Source organism: Cydia fagiglandana, chromosome 23 (genome assembly GCF_963556715.1).
Source record: "Cydia fagiglandana chromosome 23, ilCydFagi1.1, whole genome shotgun sequence".
Taxonomy (NCBI): domain Eukaryota; kingdom Metazoa; phylum Arthropoda; class Insecta; order Lepidoptera; family Tortricidae; genus Cydia; species Cydia fagiglandana.
The window spans coordinates 1,282,452-1,305,103 of NC_085954.1; the positions used below are offsets into that span (position 1 = coordinate 1,282,452).

The following is a 22,652-nucleotide window of genomic DNA, read 5'->3' on the forward strand; positions in this document are numbered from 1 at the left end:
TAAAGATCTCTTATCTCTTATCTTATCTCTAAAATTTAAAATGGCGGGCAAATTTTACATCTTTGACTACGAATTCGTATTAAGGATCCTTTCGGATCCTTAGATATCAATTTTCATCACGATTAGAACAGATTTTCCGTCGGATGTACCGTTTTCAAACTACAAGCAAAAAAAATAAAAAGAGCAAAAATGTTTGCTCACCTCCTGGGATGGCTGAACTGAAACTCGGATTACACGCATTTAGGACCAAATCAAGGCATTAAAACTATTTCCAGCTTGCTGGGAATTAACTCTTCGAAAAAAACTAACTTGATTGGCCTATTTGACAGCCGAAATAGATTTTTAGTGAAAAGATTCTAGTTCTTTGGGATTGGCTTTTTTAAAAATCAATAACTATTACTTATGAAAGTTAAAGAATGTAAATAATCGTACCTATATGATATATATGATTCATAATTGTTACATATTTGCCATGACTTATTTTTCAAGTGTTTTTCAATAAAAAGGCACGTCAAGATTCTTTACCTTTTTTTTTAATGTTAAAAAAACGAAATACCCTCTATTTTATATCTTGCATTATCGCTTTATAATTTAAGTATCATACTTACTGACACTACTTATTAATTTATTGACAATAAAACAGCTTTATGTCTCTATCAACGATCAATAAATAAATGCAATAATGTAACATCCACTGACCAATTGTATTCCTTATTGCAACGTAATAAGAACTACATATAGTCAGTTAATTGATGTAATGATGCTTAGAAAATTGCTATAATATGAGTGTAATACGCAGGTCTCTAAATGGGTAAAGTATGCTTGAGTGAAGGCAAACGGATGTAGGATTCACACGGTAGGTATGACATTCTGCCTGATTCGAACTTTAATACACGTTAAAAATTTGCTCTAGATACGATATGGATCCAGTTTTCTGCAGTATGCATGCAGGATCCCGCAAACAGAATCCTCGTGTGAAAGTTACTTACACACGTAAGTTACAAAAAACCGTACCCGCAAAAAACTGTAATGGACATTTGTGGGAAACAGCTCTAAAGGTCCCGGGAATCCGCTGGAAGCGGTTGGCGCAAGACCGGTCATTGTGGCACTCTTTGGGGGAGGCCTATGTCCAGCTGTGGACGTCCTTTGGCTGATATGATGATGATTCTTCTCTTGTGTGTAAGACATAATGTGCGAATAAGTATGATAACATGGTTCCACAAAGGTCTCCACAAATGGGCATGCTCTCGACAGAGCCATCGACCGCATTCTTGTCAACACACTTGCAGGTATACTAACAGCTGACTGTTCAATATAGGATATGTATTTATATTTACATAGGTACAGTCAGAATCAATAGAAGCGTCTAACACTATGCATCTAAAGTATTTACCATTCTTCAATTAAAAGTCTCTTTTTCAATTAAAAGACATGTCAAGATCGCTTACCTTCTTTCTAATGTTAAAAAATCGTGACCTTAGTTTCCAAATCATGTCGGATGCAACATACCAAATTACCTAGTTATAACGCGTGATTTGGTAAATGAGGTAAATCATGTGGTTTTATAATCACATTGACAAATATATTATTGTTAAAAACCGCATCTTATTTGACCAAGGCCGATTGAAACATTAACTTAATCTAGACTTTAACAAGCCTGACCTTAGGTCTTTAAGGCATCACTTAGATAAAATTTGAGATTTAAGGTGAACTCCTACCTACTGTTTTTTTAAATATTCGTTTGGAGGCTAAGGCCCACTTGTACCATTCCACTAACCCGGGGTTAACCGGTTAAACCTGGCGTTACCATGGTTACCAGTACAATTTGACATTAGGTTAACGGTTTAACTGATTAATCCCGGGTTAGCGGAATGGTGCAAGTGGGCCTTAGCTGAGTTAGAATTTTATAATTACCTACCAGTGGCGGCGCGTCAAACATATATTCATAGGCAAGCCGGGGCTAATTTGGCTTACATATTTCATTTACAACTTTACTCAAACATCCAAAAACAGGCAAGCCCGTGGGAATCGGCTTTTATGGACGCGCCGCCACTGTTACCTACATATAATTGATATTTATATAGTTCCCCCTTCTTTTTGCTCTAATCAATATCATGATGAAAATTGAACGTTTAATAACTATAAAGATTTGTCCTTCAAGGCCAATATCATGATTCCCTGACCATTCAATATTAGTTTAACGGTTTTTTTCCCTACTAATGTTTATAAAAACCAATATTGCATCAAACCATAAAGCTTTTTTCCTCACGATTCGCGCTTCTGCCGTGTGGCAACGGTAATGGCTCCTAGATTGACAGTGTTACGACTAGTGATGGGGCGATTCTATCGATATGGGGTCATCCATTAATTACATCACACGTTTAGGGGGAGGGAGGGGGTCAAGAAAATGTGACATATTGTGACATGGGGGAGGGGGGAGGCACAAACTTTGTGACGTCACTTTAACTTCATAAGTAACCGAAAATTTATTTAAATTATTTTATTCGCTATACATTTAAATAACGAGTTTTTAAAACGATAATCGTTTTTATTCGTTTTATTTTCTTTCCTAAGCAGTTTTGGGTTATAAAATTACTAATATTTATATCGTCAAAAATATTTTGATAAAATATTCGATTTGGCGATTTCGTAGAAAAAATGTGACGTCACACTAGGGGGGGAGGGGTTTGCCAAATGTGACCAAGTGTGACAAGGAGGGGCGGAGGGGTCAAAAAACCTAGAAATTCGTGTGACGTAATTAATGGATGACCCCTATCGAGTGGATTCGTCATCATCAGCCTACCCTCGTCCACTGCTAGACATAGGCCTCTCCTATTACGCGTCATTGAGCACGGTTTGCGGCAACTCTGATCCAGCTTTTGCCAGCCGCCTTGCGAAGGTCATCGCTCCATCTAGTTTGAGAGCCTACCGCGAACCACGTTCGACGTGTTGCCTCTCTGTCGCACTTGTAAATGAATACGTAAGTGTGACAGGGAGGCAACACGTCGAACGTGGTTCGCGGTAGGCCCTCTGAGGGCGTCCTACGCTACGCTTGCCGATGCGATTCGTCATCGAGTATTTTTAATTGTGTCGATTAGCTTAAGTTTAGATACCCCCTAATCTGCGCTTTAATAAGTCCTTATATACTAATATCGCAAGGTCATACAAAGAGTTGTATCAGTTGCATCTAACACTATTTTATATAACAACAGTGTTTACCCTTCGTGTCATACGATCTCTTACTAATAACAACAGTCAACACTTTACACTTTGCTAATGGTGCCGCCAACGAGAATGCCCAGACAGTTACCTACCAAAAATAATGTCACAGTAGCGTCGATACAGTCACAATTTAAACAGACGCTTTCCAAAGACTGGCAAGTTACAAATTTTTAAGAACCAAAACGATATTCCGCAAAAAAAAAACTGTAGTAATACAAGTGTATTTGTGCACTAGAGACAGCGGGGCCGTGGGGGGTGGAAGCTCGTCGACTTTTTCGATCGAAATAGTCCGGCGTTTGCGGGAGAGATGTGGTGATCCTCGCTCTGGGTCGTACTTGGTTCAACAGTTCTCCATGACCACACCCCGGACACTGGCGATCAAATGTATGAAACAAACGCGTTCCTACGCGGACAGCTAAGCTGGTGTAGGTGAACGCGTACTATGCTTGTGTGAGTGAGATAAGATGTGCGAGGGTTCTCGCCATTTTGTTGTCAAGTTCGATGACCTCAGTGACTCAAAACTTATTGCACGAATTAGGAATAAATAAGAATCGTATTATGCTGTTAGGTGGGTATCTAAGCTCGATTTATACAATAGTTTCCTATTTTGAATCGGTATAAACGAAGTAACAAAATTTTTGTAAGGAAATCAGGCCACCAAAATATTACGTAAGTTGAAAACATGATTTTTTGTTCATATAGATATTGTGTTGTTTTCAGTGTGATCTGATAGGTTTTGTAAATATTTGTTTAATATTTGAATATTTTACGTGGCCTCCGCTCTGCGCACCGCGTCGTCGTGTCCTTGCCAGCCGGTGGTAACCGAGAGCGGGTGGGCGGCACTTTCAACGGGAGGCAGGGAGTGTCCATACTGTACGTTAGTACTCTTTATTATACTGTGCCATGGCAGTTCAGCGGGGGAATGCTGCAGGCATTATGGGGACCTTTGAGCCAGGTACGATGCAGGGTGGGTTATTTTAAGCTTAGTGTAGGTTAAGTTTTATTTGAATTATTTTTAGGGCTTTTTATTTTTATGTATAATTTAAGGATTAAATGTTTTAGTATTTATTTATTTTAAATTTATTGCACATCAAAAAAGATACAAATGGCGGACCTAATGCCTCATGGCATTGTACCGTATCCCGTACCGTATGGTGTATCGTGTGATGTCCCATCACTATACAATGCAATTATAACTCATTTCATTCCCATTTGCCGCCACCACATACCACTCTCACTGTCACAAAGTAACAACTACAAATCATACTCAAATAAATTCATACCTAACCCCCTTTCTAATAAGATTCAAATTCCAATCATTCAGCAGTTGTCATATCTAACTTTGCCGTTAGTGTTGATACATTGTAGATGTAATTTTATTTTTTAATGCAATTCTTTGCAAGATCACTGTCTCGTGTCGTCGCAAGTTTTATTTGATTATTTCACGTGTTTATATAATTGATTTTTAATGTTTCTAACATTAATCGTCGACACCATTTATTATTGTAGCAACCCTAATATGTTGAATTTCGAAACCCTTTTTTTTGTTTGCAAATTGAGACTATTTTACGTATCTCGTAAGACCCATAATATTTTAAGAGCCCTTCAACGTGCACACTAGTGCCACAGCTAAATAATCGTGATTATTTAAATTTAACAACAGGTATTTAAAAAAGGAGGCCGCTACGTACTGTATTGTGTATTTAAGTACCTTTTGAATACATCAAACTAGTTTTTATATTGCTAGTTTCGTCGATCTAGGAACTTAAAACAAAAACGGTCGTTTTAACTTAGGACGCATAGATTGACAAATCCAGCAACATAAAAACTAGTTTGATGTATTCAAAAGTTACTTAAATACACAATACAGTATGTAGCGGCCTCCTTAAATTTAAATAATCACGATTATTTAGCTGTGGCGCTAGTGTGCACGTTGACGTGTTGAAGGGCTCTTAAGGACAAGTGAAATAACCTAGTGTCCTAAAAATAGGATACTTATTTAAAAAAATTAGGCCCCAATATAAGGTATGTTTCTCCTTGAAAAACATGATTTTGCGGGCTGTTATTACTACTGATTTACGTCCTAAAAACAGGCCAATGAGTCTTACAAGGTTAATCCAAATGTATATACCTATAGGTACCTTTAATTATGCAGGGTATCTTTAAACCAATATCATTATTTCATTAAGTATATATTTATTGTGTCAGTAAATAAAGCATAAAAAATTAAAAATTTTTTTTTGCTTTTGTATGACTTAATTAATAATTTAACGCATATTCTGAAATATTTATTATAATATTTTAACTATTGTAATCTGAATAAAAACTCCTTAAAAATAAAATCTAGAACAATACCGGGTGTGGCCAGTAATATGAGCAAAAAATGTAACTGTAGGCTGTGCTCCTCATACTGACCAACATTTGTTCAGCGACTTAAAAATAACTTGTGGTTTGATTTTTAATACACGTTAAAGTTTATTCTAAGACGCAATGTATTGCAAATTTTGTTATGTTTAAGGCGTGACAAGCAACGGCAATCACAATTATAATATGGCGTGGCGATGGCGTCCATTGAAGACAATATTTATTTTGTATGAAAAATAGGGAGTCTAAATACTTCATAATTTTTTAAAGTTGTTGAACAAAAGTGTCAGTGTGTTTGAGGAGTACAATCTATGTTTTAATTATTTGCTCGTGTTACAGGCCACACCCGGTATAATACAAACATTTAAAAAAATATCATAATAATGATATACCCAGGTTAAAATACATTATATAATTTATGTAGGTACTTATAAAAATTACATACCTACTTTTATTACATTACATAAAGCACTAGCAAAGTCACGCATATATTTCAATAAACTAATAAGTATGTTCCCATAGATCCTAACGCAATAGTAAGTGATTCAGACAAAAACCAGGCTCGCTTAGTCCATAATGATTAATGATCTATGGCGTGAGAATCTGCGCGCGAGCATCTGATGATCATCTTTAAAGATGACTCACGTTAGACCGGGCCGCGTCCGGGCCGGGGCTTCCGGCGCTTACTTTTCTATGACATGACAGGCGATCACGTGATGCTTTCCATAGAGAACGATGCGCCGGAAGCTCCGGCCTGGACACGGCCCGGTCTAACGTGAGTCATCCTTTATCCTGTGAAATAGGACCCCTAGGGTGTACTAAAATACTAAGTGACTAACTCATGAGGTCAAGAGGGGCTTAAAACCTGGAAATTAGAAAGTAACAAAAGATATGGAGCGACGCGCGAGTTATTATCTTTCGTATCAAAGTCTACTCTGATATTTCTGATAATATACTTTAGTTGCTTGAATAATTATCTACCGGCTCGATTCGGAAAATGAATTAGATCTCTACTAGACCTCAAGTTACGATATGGATAATTTAAAGATATTTGTAAGATAGATATGTCAAATTTGACGGTTCCGCGATTCTGGAGGTCCTCTTGAACGATTTCGACAAGTTATGACTTAGATATCCAAGTCACATCTAGTCGATATCTAATGTAAATCTAGTTGATCTCTATATCGTCTCTAGATCTTGTGATTATCTCGTTTCCCGAATACGCGTGTACTATTATTAAAGCCAAAAACAAACTTAATTAATGAGAAAATTATACTATTAGTACAGACTATTTTATGCACAAATTATATGTTTATTTTTATTTCAATACCTAAAGATACAGAGTACCTACCTATAGTTTCCCTGTGAATTTCATTTATGATTGAAACGTAGAAAAATTACAACTAAAACTTTGCGTTAACCACATAGGTAATAACAATATTATTTTACTAAAAATGGTCTTCCTATATTTAAGAAAGCCTTCAATATACGGAACATATCAATTATTTATAATAATATAGATATACTAACGTCCGCCCATCGGCATCTTCATTTAATAATTATAATAACATGCATTTAACTTAAATTTCCTATCAATTATACCTTAAACGACCTGTTTTTCGACCTTATTCAAATATTAAAAGTTGAAAACATATTCTAAAAGTATTGTACATCTTGTATGTTTGTGTCGTTCCCAACAAAAAAAGGATTTTATAGTTAAAGACGCTTACGTCTCAAAACGTTCCTTTTTTGTACTAGAGTATTTTTAATAATGCCTTAAGCGATTCCAGCTAGGTACCTTTTTCTTATGACCGACACAAGTTAGCTACGATATTTTGGAATTATTTAAGGTCCCCACGTGCATCAAGGTCCAATAATTGCGTGTAAAGTTATAATTTGTTAACAATGTATTATTATGTGAGTTTTTGACCTTTGGCGGTCTTCCGAGTAACATCAATATGGCCATGCGTGAGAGGCGACGGGAAAAATGTTTTATGGTTCCGTAGATCCATGAAACATTTTTGGTTAACAGATCCAATTTATTGGTTAAGCCATTATAAGGCAGAGGGAATATATTTCCCACATGATTTGAAACTTTGTTTCAAAGTGCCTTGTGCCTTGTAAGAGTGACATTCCATTTCCAACTGCAGCTGCAATACTGTTCTTTTTACTATGGAAATTGACAGTGATAGCGACGCGTTTCCATAGTAAAATGAACAGTATTGCAGCTGCAGTTGGAAATGGAATGTCACTTTAAAGGGTTAAAAAGTAGGTCACCAGAGGTCAATCTAACTTACTAGTACATTTTGATACCTATTGATATGATGACATTTAATTGTCATTGGCATTTTGCCACGGCTAATGGGAGCCTGGGGTCCGCTTGACAACTAATCCCATGATTTGGCATAGGCACTAGTTTTTACGATAGCGACTGCCATCTGACCTTTCAACCCAGAGGGGAAACTAAGCCTTATGGTCCGGTTTCGTCACGATGTTTCCCTGCACCGAAAAGCAAATGGTAAATATCATATGATATCTCGTACATAAGTTCAGAAAACTCATTGGTACGAGCCGGGGTTGGAACCCGCGACCTCCGGATTGGAAGTCGCACGCTCTTACCGCTAGGCCACCAGCGCTTCAATACTTTGAAAGCGTATTAATTAATAATGCTCATGTAACTTGTATAATAGTGTCACATCATCATCATCATATCAGCCCTTTATCGCCCACTGCTGAGCATAGGCCTCTCTTCTAGTACGCCACTTGTTCCGGCCCTGAGATAATCTCATCCAGAAGTGATCCGCAATTTTCCGGATGTCGTCCACCCAACGAGCCAACTAACGCCAGGCGCTTCACAGTGTCACATTAAATGGTAAGTATAAAAACATGAACATTGATATTTTATTTATATATACGGTACAAAAATACATATCAGTTATTTTGTGTTCACCTTTTCAAATCAATTAATGTGTGATTCAGTAGATATTTAGTGCCTACTCGACTATTTGCAAAGGTGGATAAGATCTGCCCACGGAACCCTGAAACGACTCAATAGTTTCGCCGCCATTATAATATAACGAAGGATCATCTGCGGCATTGTTGAGGTTAATGAATGAGCGGACGACGGTATGCTAGAGAGAACCAGCTATAACATAAGAGAAATAAATTAGCTTCTACATGGTGTGTCTGACCATGGGGCTTAAAATCCAGGGCTTAATTTTACTCGCTAAACTGAGCTACTTTTACTATGGGACCAACCCTAAAATCGGGGAATTTTTTTAGGCTTTTCCATAGAAAATGTCGATATCTGATCAGCCAAAATGTATGAAAAAGTAAAAAAAATTCCGGGATTTCGGGGTTGGTGCCGTAATAAAAGTAGCTCAGTTTAGTGAGTAGAATCAAGCCATGGATTTAAAGCCCCATGGTCAGACACACCCTGTATAGCTCACTCAAAATAACAGTTTTGTTACTTAAAAACACTTTTGAAACGTATTATTAATAAGTTTTTTTAGTATTAAGCTTAAATTTTATTCTTCATTCATTTCTTCATTAAAAATATATTTTCGCAAAGCTTGCTGAAAACTTATTATAAATGAGCTTTTTTTTATGAATATGTTTATTTATTATACAAAAGGTTAATGGTATTATTACTAATCATACAAAAAATAATCTCTTTAGTATGGAGTCTATGGAGTGCTTGTGCGATTGAATGGATTTTGCGAGTGTAAGTAATCTTAGAGCACTTTGGTTTGGTCCTTACTTTTTTTAGAATTCTAATAGCAAAATTTTTTTTTATTCCCCCTGCTACCCCTGCTACCCTGCTAGACCCTGCTAGATTTCTAACTCTCCCGAATCTAATACTTTTAAACGAGCAATTCTTGTTTATTTATATATATATCGGGGATCTAAGAAACGGCTCTAACGATTTTGATGAAATTTGCTATTTTCGGGGGCGATAAATCGATCTAGCTAGGTCTTATCTCTGGAAAAACGCACATTTATGAGTTTTTATATGTTTTCCGAGCAAAGCTTTGTCTCCCAGATATTGTATGACTTAATTAGTCATCATCATCATCTCAGCCATAAGACGTCCACTGCTGAACATAGGCCTTGGACCTCCATACGTGCCGGTTGGAAGCGACCCGCATCCAGCGTCTTCCGGCGACCTTAACAAGGTCGTCTGTCCATCTTGTGGGTGGACGTCCTAACTACGCAGCGCTTGCTAGTCCGTGGTCTCCACTCGAGCACTTTTCGACCCCATCGGCCATCTTCTTAATTAGTATCGGCTTCTTATTGCATAAACCCATCCAACCCGCCAACATACTCATATTAGCCGACACAATAACATTAGTACTTATTGTACAAAACATATATGTACACTTAAACTTACAGTAGGATGCTTGGGCCCACACCCAAATTCTTAATAAACTTTTTAATTACTATTATTATATATAACCTTCCGGTTTTTGACAGGCTAATGATAGCGGTTTTATTGAAGAATACCATATACAGGATGGATGAGGATAGGAAGTTTTATTTTTACAATTATGGCCTGGATGGTATAGGAAGTAGTTATCGGCATTATTTTAAAAGTTAAAAGCGTTTTTGATTTTCGACCACACATTATTCACGGTAAAATAATTTTATAGTAAAAATAATGTAAAATCATCTCAGCCATAAGACGTCCATTGCTGAACATAGGCCTCCCCCTTAATGTAAAATGATTCCTTAATATTCTACACATTTGTATTTTCGTGTTTTATTGACATTTATATGACATAACATTATTATTTTGACATTCGAATATACATATTAATTTGAAATTTGTATATATTTCTTTATATTTTATATTTCATAATATGCAAATCTAGGTATCGGATTTTTTGAAGGATTATCACTGAAAATCCGCAATTCGGTGAGCGATAAAATCTTGTCAAGGTATAAATTGGCCAATTGAACTGTCAATTTAGCATCGGAATATACAACCACAACTTGGGTCACAGTCCATCCATCCATCCTGATTCCTAATTATCCATCTACGTTCACTAGTTATCCTATAAGATCATGTATTTCTCACAACTTAAGACGAGAGTGGACCCGCGCAAAATCGCCTTTTCATACAATCGTAGTAATTTTCCTCTCTGGATATTAACATTATTGAAAATATTTTGACACAATTGGTTATATATCAACCATAGCCCCTACGTTTGATTTTTTTCGTATTTTGATTATTATAAAAGTTGGAGCATTAAATTTTTTTTTAAATCTGTTTTTCGCTCCTAATTTTACAATAATAAGAAAAACGGAAAAAGTCAAACGTAGGGGCGTAGTTATCGTTAATAGGCATACATCTAATTATGCAAATATATTCTCCATTTTGTCGGTATCCATATCGCTCTTAAGCTATAAGACCGCCTGTTGTTACCGCTATTGTCTTTGTTTATGTTACTGTACATTTATTGTAAAGTACGAGTATACTGTGTATGTGTGTGCGAGTATGTGAGGTGTGCAATCAGTGTTGCTAACTTGGCATAAATGATGCCAGATCTGGCATATTTTCACTCGCTTTGGCGCCAAAATTTTCCAATTAGCATCTGCCATGTTTTTAGCATAATTTGTTCTAAGCCAATTTTGCACCAACTTCGCAGCAACCATATGCGCCATCGCCTTATGTGGTTCATATTTTCATATGAATTTTGACTTTTGTGGATGGATGGACGTCGACGGTCTAAATAAAGTTGGTCAAGCAGATCTTGTCAGTAGAAAAAGGCGGCAAATTTGAAAAATGTATGTGTTTTAATTAAGTGAAATTTTAGCATATTTCAAAAATCTTTGGTATAATTTTGGCATAATCTAGACATTAGTCTAGCATTTTTTTAAAATCCGAGTTGGCAACACTGCGTGCAATAAAGAGTATTGTATTGTATTGTAATTTGTACCCAGAGAGGAAAATGAGGACTACGTTTGTATAGAATAGCGGTCGTCCCCTTTCCTCTTAACCATGAATTCTCCCACGTACTAACTTAGCACACACTTAGGTATCTAGGATAATATTAGTCTTTAGTACCGTGTAGGATTTGAGCCTAACGAGACATAAAATAACACTCGATTTAGAATACCTACCCACTTTAATAAGATTGACTTTATAAGACCTAATGTTTCTTGGAGAAATGTAATACATAATTAACATTAACTGTATCGACTAGTAGAATTAAATAGCGAGTGTTTAATTTTTGGAATGTTTAGTGGGTTAAATTCCCGGGCGAGACAAGCGAATTTAAAAAAAACTGGTCAAGTGCGAGTCGGACTCGCGTTTCAAGGGTTCCGTACATCACACAATTTTCAACAATTTTTTTGTACGTGAAACGTGACGTGAGTGAAACGTCTTGAAAATGGGTCAATCAAAAACCAAATGTAACATGATGTTTTCTGGCGTGGTGGCTTATATCTCTACAACTCTGAAGACTAAATGCCGAACAATAGTACAACGGCGCGATTCGGGAAATGAATTAGAGATCCACTAGATATGAAATAGTAAAGATATGTGACGTTCCATAGTAAAAGGTACCATTTCCCCGGCTGAATATTGGAGCGGCGTTAATAATAGCGTAAGCGCCTGCTGCCATAAGGTACCTTTTGCCGTGGAACGTCACATATCTTTACTATTTCATATCGAGTGCATCTCTAATTCATTTTCCGAATTGCTCTGCAAGTGTCCAAATGCGAAGACCGAGCTCCGCATAGAGCTGAAAACTCGGAGCGTCCGACGGGTCGTGCTCTCCTGCTTCCTACAACTTCCGAAAGTGTTATAAAAGCGAAGGTCGAAGAGAGATAATACCTACAGGTTGGCCAAAAAATAAGTGCATTCCCAAGGAGGTTTTGAGATTATACTTAAGCAACTTTTAGTATGAGACCAACCCCGAAATCGCGAAAAAAAAAGTATGCTCCCATAGAAAACGGACGAGCCAAAATGTATGAAACAGCCAAATTTTTCTTCGAGATTTCGGGGTTGCACGTTGGCAACGGGAATACACTTTTTTTTTTGGCCATCCTGTATAGTGCTTTTTAAAACACGTAGCAATAGTAACCTAATCAATCAGTACTACAAGTAGCTAGAGATGCACCGGATATTCGGTTACTATCCGGTATACGGCCTATCCGGCCATGATTTTAATATCCGGCCGGATACCGGATAGTAACATCGCTTGATTTCGGAGTAAACTAATTGGATTTAAGAAACAGTCTTGGTCATAATCGTACTTGTTTATTATTTTAAAACAGTTTAAATATTCCACTGACTTGCACGCGCACTCATTTCGCACCTAGAAATGTGTGCGCGCGAACGTTCACTAGGATACAGGTCAAACCTGCAGAATGTAAACCTGTAAAACCGAAATGTAGGTATAGTTCCGCTGGCGGCTAGAATATTCGGCGGCCGGATACCGGATATTCAGCCGATGGTCAGGCCGAATATCCGGTATCCGGCCAAACTACTATCCGTTGCATCTCTAACAAGTACCATTGCGGCTGTGTGCCAGATACAGCCTAGTCGCATTTTTTATCTTCAGTCCGACTCACGTATGAAGCTAAAGGCACGCCTCTTCGGGACGCTACGGACCTTCGGCCTTATGTAGATATCGGCCTAGGGCCTTCGCAATAGCTGTATACATCACGTTTCACTTAAACCATTGCGGCTGTGTCCCTAAAAAAACGTAACTGCATTTTTGTTCTTAAATCCGACTCACGCTTGACTCTAGACTTCTAATAGGTTTTCCTGTCATCTTTAGGTAAAGGACTATTTTGTGTATTTTTTTCAGAATTTTAGACCCTGTAGTTTCGGAGATAGAGGGGGGGGAATGGTCATTTTGTCTATTTTCTTGAATAACTTCTAAACTTTTTATTGTAAATTTATAAGAAACATATATTTGAGATCCTCACAATGAGCTCTTTCGTTTGATATGTAACACTATATTGTTTTAAAAATTTTGTTTTTTAATTTTATCGTTTACCCCCCAAAAGTAGCCTCTATGTTTAAAATTCATTTGTTTACGTTACATATCCGTCTTTGGGTCACAGACTTCCATATGTGTACCAAATTTCAACTTAATTGGTCTAGTAGTTTCGGAGCAAATTGGCTGTGACAGACGGACAGACGGACAGACAGACGCACGAGTGATCCTATAAGGGTTCCGTATTTTCCTTTTGAGGTACGGAACCCTAAAAATATTTTTAATGAAGTTTTTTTTTTTAATAAAAGTATGTTTCCTTATAAATGAGCTAACTTAAGGTTTTAAGGCACTTTCCCTCCAGAGCCCATATTTTTTTTCGACACTGGATGTTGCCACAAAGAAGAGGACTTACTGCTCTAATTGAACTTTAAGATAAGTACGTCAATTAATAGATCTAGAAACGATTAGATGTGTCAGTGTCAAAAGTGACGTTTTTGTTCGAAGAAATGTCACATTTGACACTGACATATCTAATCCATATCTTTTCTAGATCTATTAACTGACGTATCTTAAAGTTCGAATTGGGCCGTAATTGTAATATCCGCGTAACTGAATCTCGCATCGAACATAAATCCTGCGCAAACGCATCGAGGTCAAGCGTAGTAAAGAATGCCCTAGCTTAGATCATTAACACGTGCACATATAAACCCTATCTCAATGGAATAAGGTTCATATTCGTGTACATATTTGTGACAAGTATAGTGAGGACGGCTGCGACTGACATATAATTAATTTGTTGGATGTAATAAATTGTAATTAGAAGGTGTTTAGTGTGGTGTTAAATATTTGAATTATTTGTGTTAGGTTGATTTATGTACCCATTCTTACAATTTAATTAATATACTTACTAAGCAAGTATTACCTGCTCAAGGAGTATCTAAATATAGCAAGCCTCTTTGGTTGCCTTTTAAAATCTGGGTGTTTTTCAAAATCGTGAATTTGTCTCGAGCTGGAGGTCTAAACGACTTCGAGGACAATACCTAAATCTTTGACAAATATTGCGTTTTCGAACACTCCTGCTGATTAATTTTGATCATTAATTTGAATAGTAATTATCAAATTGCCATCTCATATTGGTCATTTTTCATAATGCTCGGACACTATGAAAAATGCCAAATTTATCACTTGGTCCATAAAATATATATACTGTTATGTCATTATTATTATGTCATATATACTGTTATTTTTTTTTACGTGTTTGCTTATTAATTACGTACGATAAACCCTATGGATATACATATAGGTAATTTTTTGCAGATCCCTTTGTTTGACATAATTATTGAAAGTCATAATGTAATGACTGTCAGATTATCATAATTCTGAAACCGGTAACTTTCAGGATTTTCGTAAGGTAAATAAATATTAAGGTTATCCTGTAAATAGTTTAGGTTAGGTTAGGCATATTTTATGGCAATCCTGAAAAGTTACGCGTTTCTGAGAAAAAACAAATTATGACTTAAAGCCAGTAGTACTGGTCAGTCCCACACTCCCACATTACGGTCATCTTCATACCCATACCGTCTACACCTACAGCTTGCATGATTATGTATGACGTACGATAATCGGATGTCATTCAGACAAACAGACGGATAAAAAGAGTATGGATAGTCTGTATCAGTGACCAATCCAAGCCATCCCCACTACTGGTCAATCCCACACTACGCTCATATTCACTCATCCATGCCGTCTACGGCATGTATGAATATGTATGAGGACGATAATTGGATGTCATTCCGTCGCGATTTATACGTGCACTCTGTAGACTTCACTACATAGTTGCCTTTGATGTTGGCAATTAGATTAGACAAAGAAAGAAAGAAAAAAAAAAGAAGAAAAGACTAAAAATTGCAGTACCTACCTATTTAAAAAAAATACCCGTAAGGTAAACGTACTGGTGCTCGACGCGTGCGGTCCCAGTACATGTTATCTTGAAACTTAAGTCATTGTTAATAGAGGCTACAGCAAGGTGTCATCTCAATAATTCCATGCTCAATAATTGTAACCAAAGGTCCGGTCCCGGGCCCTTTGAGACCAAAAATTCACAATTCATAATGTATTCATTGCTGATTGGGTTTTACAAGAGGTTAAAGTATTTACATGTTACAGCATAAACCCCGTTGGGGCACAGCAATATACGTAAAGACTTAAAAAAACCGGGCAAGTGCGAGTCTGACTCGCGCACGAAGGGTTCCGTACCATAAAGCAAAAAAAAAAACAAAAAAAAGCAAAAAAAAAACGGTCACCCATCCAAGTACTGACCCCTCCCGACGTTGCTTAACTTTGGTCAAAAATCACGTTTGTTGTATGGGAGCCCCATTTAAATCTTTATTTTATTCTGTTTTTAGTATTTGTTGTTATAGCGGCAACAGAAATACATCATCTGTGAAAATTTCAACTGTCTAGCTATCACGGTTCGTGAGATACAGCCTGGTGACAGACGGACGGACGGACGAACGGACGGACGGACGGACGAACGGACGGACGGACGGACGGACGGACGGACGGACGGACGGACGGACGGACGGACAGCGAAGTCTTAGTAATAGGGTCCCGTTTTACCCTTTGGGTACGGAACCCTAAAAACTAATACTTAATACTTAAAAACTAGCACACACTAGCAATTAACATTATTAAGACTTATAATTAAGATACTCCTTTATATTGTAAAATGAGTTTTCAACCAAGAACTTCTTTAGTTTGTTGAAGAATGTTGAATCTTTCTCTATATGTTTTAGTTCCGACGGTAAGTTGTTATATACTGTGACTGCCATATGGTAAGGACCGGAGTTCACTATTTTTAGATTTGTTGGAACCTCTTTAATTGCGATTTAGATTTTAGTGCTTTTCCTAATTTTGCCTCTGTAATTGACCACAACGCAACTAAGATTTCTTTTTTATGGATAGTATGGATTTAATGATATTACAGATTCCCTCAGATGACCAATATAAATAATTATCCGGCTCAAAGGACCATAAAAACCTCTGACATTTACCACAAACTAGTCACTAGTCATAAATTCCTCAACACAGACGTTACGACCTACATTACTTTACAATTAAGTATATAATGTATCCTTAATCAATGTAGATTACTTCACAGTAGATCCAGCATTACAAATTTAAAAGGTATTTTATTCCAGTTTATTATCGCAAATAATGAATCTCAAGCAGTTTTATCTCTTACGACACCGACGTTCTTTGAGGGGTGAGTCGTCGTACTAAATGTATGGGGGGTTTGAAGTTAATGTTTGGGATATTTCTGCTTTTATTTAAAAAAGTTATTAATGTAATTTTACTCATTGGGTAACGCACTTTCGATATCAATTGGAAGTTTTCTGATATCTGTTATAATTACGCAATTATCGCCTGGCTACACTTAACAATTACACCTGTATAACGATGGTTTTCATTAGTCACTCATATTACTTTGACGGCCTCCTACCTCCTAGTCCAGTCGGTTAAGTCCCCTGCCTACGAAGCAGGAGGTCTCGGGTTCGAGTCCTGTTAAGGGCATTTATTTGTGTGTTTATTACAAATACTTTGTTCCTGAGCTATGAATGTTTTCTATGTATTTAAGTAATATACAGTCTGTGGTCTGTAGGCTGCACTCCTCCCACTGACAACATTTGTTCAGCAACTTCTAAAAATAACTTGTGGACCTTGTGGTTTGATTTTTATACACTTTAAAGTTTATTCTAGGACGCAATGAATTGCGAATTTTGTTATGTTTAAGGCGTGACAAGCAACGTCAATCACAATGATATGGCGTGGCGATGGCGCCCATTGAAGATAATATTTATTTTGTATGAAAAATAGGGACTCTAAATACTTCATAATTTTTAAAACTTGTTGAACAAAAGTGGTTTCGTTTGAGGAATACAATATATGTTTTAATTATTTGCTCGTTTTACAGGCCACACCCGGTATATATCGTCGTTAATAACCTTATTGAGCTTACTGTCGATTTGTGTAAAGAATGTTCTAAAGTATTTATTTAACAAGTAGGTGTGAGAGCACCTAAAAGTTTTGAATGCAACTTTCATGCTCTATCCAGAGAGACATGTATGTGATACACATTAACCACTTTAAGCACCTATTTTATAGTTCCCACAATAAAATAGCCCTTATCCCATCGACCTAAAGACCTTTCTAATACGTTTAAATTAGTCTTGATTGGATAAAGTAACGATCGAATGTATTGGAGGCTTGTATCAAATTAGCCATAGACCTTAAGGTGGCCACTGACGAGCCTTCCAACAGTCCAAATAGCGTGGCTGCAGTCCAAAATCGGTCCGTTGTCTAAAATGTACAATGTTTAATATTAGGATGCCGTCCATTTGGATGAATCCATTGTAACGGCATCCGTTTGGAAGGCTCGTCAGTGGCCTGCTTTAGTTGAACTTTGCCGAACAATTTATAAGGTTTGGTAATATTACGGTCGGTGCGTCCATAGGCTACAGTGAGTGCTTACCTTCAGGTGGCCCGTATGCTTGTATGCCATTGACGTTGTATAAAAAATAAAAGATTGAAAAAACGAAAGGAAAACAAACATAGGTACATTTACTTAATTCATATCTACAAAAACTAAAGAGATAAGTACACGAACCACGCCGCTGCAATACAAATAAGTTACTGCCCGATTCGAACTTTAAGATTCGTCAATTAATAGATCTAGAAACGATATGGATTAGATGTGTCAGTGTCAAAAGTGACGAACTTTAAGATACGTCAATTAATGGATCTATTAGTAACGATATCGTCGGGTGACAAGCAAAAGTCACTAACTAACACCGGGTTAGATGTGTCAGTGTCAAAAGTGACGTTTTTGTTTGAAGAAACGTCACATTTGAAACGTCACATTTACGATTGTACCTAAGTCTTTATCGATATAATTAACTATAACTTTGAGATGATTACCAAAACATCTCATCATAATGTTAATTACTACATAAGTACTGGTAATTACTCAATTTAATGGTCTTAAAACTTGCTATGTATTTAATAAGCCTTAAAAAAAATTGGCATTAATTGCCACGCTAATGCAATGCGGGTTAGATACTTAACCTATATATGATAGGTATGCAGGTTACCTCACGTTTTTTTTCAACGACCTTTGTTATTAAAAAAAAATGACAAATATTTTTGACATATTCTGGCCCACCGAGGCCGAGTATTTGTTGTTACAGCGGCAACAGAAATACATCATCTGTGAAAATTTTAAGTGTCTAGCTGTTCATGGGATACAGGACATGACGGTGACAGACAGACGGACAGTGGAGTCTTAGTAATAGGGTCCCGTTTTTACCCTTTGGGTACGGGACCCTAAAAACGACATCAGAATAAAAATTGGCCCATATTTTAACACATGTTTTAAAAGCTCGTAAATCTACTTTTTGCCCTCCTTACGATAGTTTCGCCACTCATTGTTTAAATTGTATAGCCAGCGTCCTAAATATCTATACAATTCTCAACCTTATTCCGTTGAGGTAAGGTATACAGTGTGTATATATTTATGCCGTTGACGTACCAAGTTACAGAAACAATGTACGTCCTTGACATGCGTCTCTTGCTCATTTGAACTTCCGATGGATATATTGTGCGATTGCTATTTAAGTAGTTCATGGTGTTTTGCTGGAGTCTATACTCTGTATCTTTAGGTACAGTAACACGGGGTGAGTAGGTTTCGCGGGGAGAGGTGGGTTATGAATGGGGAGAGAAGGTTTGAGAGGGGGGTGAGAAGGGATTTTAAGGCTACTGCTACAAAAATAATGTATTCCAGTTTAAAATGGAGCTATAGTAATACGCATAATAAAAAAAAATCGATCCAACAATCTTCCAAAATCACCTTTGTATGAAAACCCCTCTCACCCCAAATACGAGGCACTACGGGGTGAGGTGGGTTTTCCTCTTTATCGTCAAAGTTATGAAATGGAACTACCCAAAATAAAATAAAAACTAAAATACAAACGTCCGGAACTCTTATTATATTATATACACAATTCAGTTTTCATATGTAAAAATAAAATGTTATCGAGGTTTGAATTTCAGTTATGACCCTACTCACCCCATTTTACGGTATTTAAATAAAAGTAAACAAAATCTACCCTCAAATATATTTATATATTATATATAATTAAATCTCTTTTAATCAAAAAATGTTATTACACATTGAACGAATATTTAAATGATAATAAACGAAATAATATTCAATGAGTAAGTAAGATTAAGTAATTATATAATTATGTAATTTTCTATTAATATGTAAGATATTTATACTAATGTTAATATTTTTTTAATTTAGTATTTAAGAAAATTTGCTATGCCCTAACAGGGTATTGCATCATGTACTGACTTTATTTTATTTAACATCTGTATGTAATGAACATGATTGCAATAAATAAATGAAATGAAATGAAATTGCTCCTTAAGCCAGGTGAGGGTAGTTGAAAACATTACATGATCAAATAATGTAGGTTAAAGTCAGGTCGTTCAGTGACTGATCCAGACTATTGTCAGAATACTTAGGATAAACAAACCGGTCAAGTGCGAGTCGGACTCGCCCACCGAGGGTTCAGTACTTTTTAGTATTTGTTGTCATAGCGGCAACAGAACTATATCATCTGTGAAAATGTCAACATGAGATACAGGCTGGTGACAGACAGACAAACAGACAGACGGACGGAGGAGTCTTAGTAATAGGGTCCCGTTTTTACCGTTTGGGTACGGAACCCTAAAACTACCAAGCCTTAAAAATACAGGGTTACTTTTTTACCGGTACAATAAATTTTACCACATCATTGGTATCGATAATAGATCACATCAATTAATTTATCCTTCACCAATTTAGTAACTTCTGGTTGCACTAATTACAAGGTGTCAACGGTATGAAATCGCACGCGATGACGTAAACAAACAGTTGCCAGTTCGTGCGTTTGCTAATTGATGCGTAAGGCATCCACATTCTCTAGTACTTTAGCGGATAAGTTCGGGCATTGGTATTTTTGTTTTTTTGTTCCCAAATAGTAGTAACAAAGAATGCTGGTATTTTTTATTTTTGGCAACAATTACGTATGTTGATTTATTGTACTGGTAAAAAAGTAACCCTGTATAATAATGAGATGCCATTGATAAAATTGTACCATTTCCAAAGATTCAACTCTCATTATGTGTTATCAAAAATAATAAGGTAAGTATTTTATACTAACTAAGTAATTACTAGCCCTTCACCCTTGCCTATACCTAATTAAATTAATAAACTTAAAAATAACAACCCTGACATTTCACCCAAACTATTTTGGCCTTAGTTCCACTTGAGTCATTATTTTAAAACCTTATCACAATAAAAAGCCGTTAAATTGCTAGTTTATTGCCAAGTAATCTGGCTATTATTATTATGAAAAGGTTCTATATGTACGGTAATATTATATGGGTAAAATTATATGGTAGCGCAGTTATTACTTTAATGTATACTTTGTGGATGAGTCAAGGTTCGGTTCTCACTTTATGTGCACGTTTTCTATTTGTTTCAAAGACGAGTGAACAATACAGATTGGTAGTTTTAACCTTCGTAAGGCTTAGGGTCCTCGCACTTAACTATTGAGTTCGATTATAATTAATTTTCATTGGAATGTGTGGAATAAAGTTGCGTATATTTTATTTCGTCCAATTTAAAAAAAAACACACCTAACACATTTGCCTACAATATAGGCTCAAATCTGATTGGAAAAATTTTGGACTGTTTTCTTGTATATGGTTAGGCCTTAGGACGATATAGAGTTGTTGATGTAGGTACTAGCTGTCAAGTGTGAACAGCAGAACTGGTTATGGGGGTGACGCGAGGTATTCGAAATGTCCACTCGCTCTTATTCCCTTAACCGCTGCCCTGTTTTTAGGGGGCAAATACGTCTAATAATAATTCAATTCACTTCATTGTATAAGTGATTATACTTAAATTTAAAAATAATATAGCGGTACTGCCTCACTTTATCCTCCTGAGAACCAGAATCAATTGTTTTGTTTTTGAAATTGGAACCCTTAGCTACACAATAAAAGATCAAAATAGATTTTGGAATATGTACAAAAAATTGTACCCAGGGACTTAGGAGGTTAAAATTTAATCAACATCGACTTGTAGTAAGTTTTACTTGTCCTCCCACTTTTTAAACGACAAACCAAATCGCAACCGTGAAACCGCCATCTACACGATGAATGAGGAACAAGACATTAGAGATTAGCGGTCTCTATTAATTACCTGTCTTTGGTTTGTATGGTATTTTGTGGGTGGTCTTGAATTGAAATTCAAATGTTAAATGATTTGCAAATAGCTTCATGTTGTCCGCAAATCGTGTGAATCGACAGCGAAGCTTGAATTTGCTCATAATATATATGTACTATATAACAATTAAAATAGGTCATTTGTATACAATATCCATAGAAAATAAATCCTTTTGATTGGTCTTTAGTGTGGAGTATTTCTAATATTTCCGATATACTTCGTAGCTTGGAAAATGATTTATTATACCGATTTCAATAGGATTTCTGTGTTAAAGGATCTGTATGCAATAATGTTTTGAAATAAAATAACAGTTTATTAATTTTTAGGGTTCAAAAATAGAAATGTACATCATCTGTGAAAATTTCAACTGTCTATCACGGTTCATGAGATGACAGACAGATAGACGGACAGCGGAGTCTTAGTAATAGGGCCCCGTTTATACCCTTTGGGTACGGAACCCTAAAAAGCAAGATTATATAATATACATATTTACATACTTATACCTACAGCCTGAATGATTGATTTGATTACATACAAATAAAAAACCTATTGAAAAGAATCTCTAAACCATCATACAAATTATATCCTATATTACCGTACTTTTCATACCTAATAGTCAATTTCACGCACAATAGATCTAATAAATTCAAATGTTAACACAATGACGTAGTTTTATTGCCATTTTACACCAGAAACGTCATAAGTCCAGAGAAACCAATATGAAAATTCATCTAAGCTTAGTTGCACGTATGATCTTCTCGCTAAAAGAAGGTGAAACCTTT

At 36.3% G+C, this 22,652-nt stretch overlaps 1 protein-coding gene across 1 annotated transcript in view; it reads right to left on the reverse strand.

The window, feature by feature from the left end:
- The window catches only part of LOC134675907 (cuticle protein 7-like), a 78,034-nt gene extending 64,575 nt beyond the window's left edge, over positions 1–13,459 (reverse strand). The window contains exon 1 of the mRNA XM_063534247.1: positions 13,455–13,459. The gene's annotated coding sequence lies outside the window, so the exon portion shown is untranslated. The remainder of the gene's footprint in view (positions 1–13,454) is intronic.
- Positions 13,460–22,652: the final 9,193 nt, after the last annotated feature.